The 5,432-nt window shown below is 36.5% G+C and overlaps 1 long non-coding RNA gene across 1 annotated transcript in view; it reads left to right on the forward strand.

Moving 5' to 3' along the window:
- LOC128250923 (uncharacterized) overlaps nt 1-5,432 on the forward strand; it is a 49,006-nt gene that overhangs the window by 42,173 nt on the left and 1,401 nt on the right. The gene's annotated exons all lie outside the window — the stretch shown is intronic.

Raw genomic sequence — 5,432 nt, forward strand, 5'->3', positions numbered from 1 at the left:
TATTATCAGGAATTATGTAAAAAAAAAAAAAGAAATTAAACCATTCTGTGTATTGTGGAAGTATAATAAATTCATTGCACGTAACTTTTAACAACAAAAACCTGATATGGACCCTCAAGGATCATAAGAACCCTCAAGGACCATAATGACCCTTAAGGACCATAAGGATCCTACAGGATCGTATGGACCCTCAAGGACGATATGGACCCCGGTTGAGAAGCACTGAAACAGAAGATAAAAGATAAGGCGGCATAAATGCATTTATACAACTTTCAGTTTAGTTAAATTTTGGGGGATTTTTAACGATTCCATTTACGATGCTGCTTTGGAGAATTCGTTGCAGTTGTATTTTTGTCGCAACTAAAGAGTTTTTTTTGTTTTAGTTCTTATTTCAATAATTGTTGCCTTTCAATAGATTGTGTTGCTCTTTTGTTCTTGTTGATGTTCTTCTCGTTCTTATTATTTTCTAAATTATATTTCATTTCCATTGTTCACTTTCACCTCTATTGCAGTAATTAATTACCTTATTGCTGCCGTTGTTGTTGCTGTTGTTGTTGTTAGAAATATTGCTAATGTCTTTTTATTGTTGATACTATTATTGATGTTGCGGTTTTAACCTTTATTCTTCTTGTTGCTGGTATTATTGTCTTTCCTCTTGTCTTCCTACTGTTCTGCTTTTTTATCATTTATATTTCTTTTTATGTTGTAGCTGTTTTCGTGGTCTTCTTCTTCTTCTTCTTCTTCTTCTTCTTCTTCTTCTTCTTCTTCTTCTTCTTCTTCTTCTTCTTCCTATTATTATTATTATTATTATTATTATTATTATTATTATGGTCGTCGTTGTCATCATCATCAGCAAAACTATCGCTGTAGTTGTTGTTGTTAATTATGTTGATACTTCTGGTGTTGTCGACATTTCACTTGTTTGTGTTATTACTCTTTTTTTTTTTGCTGTTCATTTTTGCCTGGTACCATTTAATTTTCCAATTTTTATTAACATTGATGTGTAAATCGCTGATTGTTGATTTTGTTACTGACGAATAGCGTGTTTGTCTTCTTATATTTCACCGTTGAGGAAAGGATGTGTCCATGACCCGTTACAAGACCTATGATATTAGTGTGCAAGAAGGAAGGAGGAACAAATCCTCTAATCGGAAAACTAATCTGAATGCCTACAAAGACTTATTTTTGCTGAAGTTAGCCAAGAACTACGTACTGTTGTTAAATCAGGCAACGTATTAAGACAACCCTAGTAACGAAAGGAAGGATGCAGGCCAACATTCTTATAGTTCTGCCATTGAAACTTCTCACAGCCTTTTAACTTTTATTTGTTTCAGTCATTAGACTGCGGCCATGCTGGGGCACCGGCTTGAAGAATTTTTAGCCTAATAAATCGATCCCAGGAATTATTGATTTTTAAGCTTGGCACTTATAGTATCGGTCTCTTTTGCAGAACCGCTAGCTTACGGTGTTGCTATGTTAGCTAACCGCTACTTCTTCTGCCCCGCCCCACTACTTCTGCTCATGATCAGAGATGCACACATCGTCAGCTCAACTGGTTAAGGTCAAGCAAATGACAAGCAAATCTGTGGTATTGAGCTGAATATTTGCTGTAGCCCATCTTTTTATACCAAGAAAAAACAATGTACATGATAACACTTCCAGCAGAATCGTTAGCACGCCGGGCAAAATGCTTAGCGGTATTTCGCACGTCTTTATGTTCTGAGTTCGAATTCCGGCGAGGTCCACTTTGCCTTTCATTCTCTCTGGGGTTGATGTAATAGATCTACCCCTTCTTCACAATTGCTGCCCTTGACGCTAAATTTGAAGCCAATATTATTATTATTATTATTATTATTATTATTATTATTATTATTATTATCATCATCATCATTATTATTATTATTATTATTATTCTTCTTCTTCTTCTTATTATTATTATTATTGTTATTGTTGTTGTTGTTGTTGTTGTTGTTGCTGATGCAGTTGATATCGTTATTGTTTCTGGTGTTACTTTTTACTGTTGTTTGTTGTTTTATCTGTTGCTGTTATAGTTCACGTTATTAACGCTGCTCTCATTATTATTATTATTATTATTATTATTATTATTATTATTATTATTATTATTATTATTATTGTTGTTGTTGTTGTTGTTGTTGTTGTTATTGCTCGTTAATATCTTAAAGAGGTATCTAATGTAATCATGCGAGTTTTAGTTGGAAGTGAATGCCAGGAAAAAAAGAAAAAGAAATAAAAAAGTTTATTTAAAAGAATGAAGATTGTAATGAAATTACAAAATGGAGTGCGACAACAACAGCAACAACAACAACCAAACCTGTAAAACGCTACAACAAAAACAACACCAACACAACTGATGGGAAAAGCATCAATCGCATGGGAAATCCCCAGAGACCGGGTTTCATAAAACAAAAACAAAAACAAAATCGACACATTGTTTTATGTATTCCACTGTACTCTATGCCTGAAAAAAAAATAGACTATCTAGTGATGGTCATGATTGGGAGTTTTATTGGTCATTTCTTCCTCGTAGCGTGCCTCATATTTGTTTGTTCCTGGACGGTTACATGATTACATTAGTTTCCATATGAGAAGAGGATTTTTGGATTACTTAATGGGTCTGTAGGGAGGGGCATTGCCCTTAAGCCCTCCAAGACCGATGAGTTTGGGTTTGGTGTCTTTAATATTCTGCTTGAACTGTAGATGTTCAACACCTGCAAGTAAGAAATGAACCAGGCGGAAATTCCAGAGGAATCCTGGTCTAGGAAGGAAGGACTGCTAATATTTGATAGTGGGAGGAGAGTTGCAGGAGATGCGAAGCGAAATGGATTAGGTACCTGGGAAGAGAGAGAGAGAGAGAGAGAGAGAGAGAGAGAGAGAGAGAGAGAAAGAGAGAGAGAGAGCACTAAAGAAAGCAGCTCTAAGGAAACGAGGTCATTATAGTTACGACAGAACCACTAGATATATTGGTTCGTGAGCGGCAACACTGACGAGAGATGGATGATCGAATGTGTCATGGATGCCTGAGAAAGACGAGGGACAAAACCAACCGAGTGTGAAGAAAAGAGGCAATTATAGTAACGATGGAATAGCCAACGCTGAATAACAACGGGGAACTACAGCAGCTCATCTTTACTGATTACAGGAGGGAAAGGGAGTGTGTGAGAAAATGAGGGAATAAGAGAGAATTTGTGTGTGAAAAGGGAGAGTGCGTATGTGAGTGAGAAAATTAGAGAGGAGTGTTCATTGGCCAACAGCACTTGATTGATATTTTATTTATTGGCATTGGAAGTATAGAATCCAAAGATGACCAGGACGTTATTTGAACCTAGAAAGTAGAAAGAAAAAGAAAAGAAACGTGACACTATGCTCGGGAAATGAATCCGACTAATGCTATTTGGTACTCACTCCATCGGTTAGACGACGAGTGTTCCAGTGGATCCGATTAACAGAACAGCCTGCTCTTGAAATTAACGCGCAATTGGTTGACCACTCCACAGACATGCGTACCATTAACGTAGTTCTCCGAGATATTCGGCGCGACACAGCTTTTGACAAATATTTTTTTCAAATACAGGTACTACTCATTTGTGCCAGCTGAGTGAACTGGAGCAATGTGAGATAAAGTGTTTTCATCGACGACACGACGCGTTGCTGAGAATTGAACTCATGTCTTTACGATCATAAGCCACGCACATTCACTGATTTCAAAAGAAAATAACAGCGAAGAAAAAGAAAAAACAATGGTAACGTAGTAACATAGCGACATAGCTTTCTTGATTTGATCAACATTTCGATGGCCACCACGTCAATAATGATCGATGACAATCCAGTTTTGGATAATTCCCAGCATTTTAGAACTATGTAGAATTTCAACTGCCTGTATGTCCTTTCTGTTTTAAGACGGTGATGAGAAAGAGAAAAAGAGAGAGAGATAGAGAAGGAGGGAGGGAGGGAGGGAGAGAGAAGATGTGTGTGTGTGAGTGTGCGTGCGTGCGTATGTGTGAAATTAGGGTTACTACTATTTCTAGCAGACCAAGTAACCGATGAAAGAGGACTCCTCTTTCGTTTCTCGGTGAAGTGTGAAATTTATAAAAATGTAATTGTACAGATTTCTGAAATCGTCACGGTTCAATAGCTTCCATAACAACGCCGGCCATTATCATCACCATCATCATCGTCAACATCATCATCATCAGTATCATCACTTTCACCAGTATCATTGTCAACGTCATCATTGTCATCGTCATCATCATCATCAGCAGCAGCAGAAGCAGTACCATTACAATGGTCTCTTTTGACTTGTTTATTGCAATATCTCCTTCACTGTCTCGGTTTCTTTACGTATATATTTATGTATGTATGCATCTGTGTGTATATATATATATATATATATATATATATATATATATATATATCCTTCTCTCTCATCTTTCAGTAATATCCTTTTGTGAGAGGTGAGGGTTATATGTTTAGTATTTGCATTATCCCAACTGTTGTTGATCTTGTTGTTGTTGTCAGTCTTCTTCTTCTTCTTCTTCTTCTTCTTCTTCTTCTTCTTCTTCTTCTTCTTCTTCTTCTTCTGTTTCGTCTTCGTATTATTATTATTATTATCATTATTATTATTATTATTATTATTATTATTATTATTATTATTATTATTATTATTATTATTGTTATTACTACTACTACTACTGTTACTATCACCAATTATCCTCCCTTTATGATGTATCATTTGTTTTTATTTCACCGATCTCGTTCATCCTATTATCTTGCTGTTACTGTTCGTTTTGTTGTTGTACTTACTATTATTGTATATTTTTATCTCATTCTCCCTCCTTCTTCTTTCATCTTTCTATGCACCCCCTGCTCCATACACAAATTGTAGCCCCTCCTTTTTATACCCACCACTCATCTGATGCCACTCTAGCAAAGAAAGGCAATAATGATGACTATAATAATAATAATAATAATAATAATAATAATAATAATAATAATTGTTTCAAATTTTGGTGCAAGACCAGTAATTTCGAGGAAGGTATTAGATCGCTGGCATCGACCCCATTATTCAACTGGTACTTATTTTATAGACCTTGAAAGGTGAAAGGCTATGTGGGCGTCGGTGGAATTCGATCTCGGAACGTAGAGACTGACGAAACGCCACTAAACCTTTTGCCCGGCGCCCTAACGCTTCTGCCAGTCCGCCAATAATGATAATAATTATCTCTGCTACTCTGGACACAAGGTTGAAAATTTGTGGGGAGGGGACAAGTTAATCCTATCGAATCCAGTGTCTCACTGGTACTTAATTTACCGACCCCGAAAGAATAAAAGGCAAAGTCGACCTCGGTGGAATTTGAACTCAGAACGCAGTGGCAGACGAAATGCCGCTAAGCATTTCGCCCGGCGTGCTAACA

This window comes from Octopus bimaculoides, chromosome 26 (genome assembly GCF_001194135.2).
Source record: "Octopus bimaculoides isolate UCB-OBI-ISO-001 chromosome 26, ASM119413v2, whole genome shotgun sequence".
Taxonomy (NCBI): Eukaryota; Metazoa; Mollusca; class Cephalopoda; order Octopoda; family Octopodidae; genus Octopus; species Octopus bimaculoides.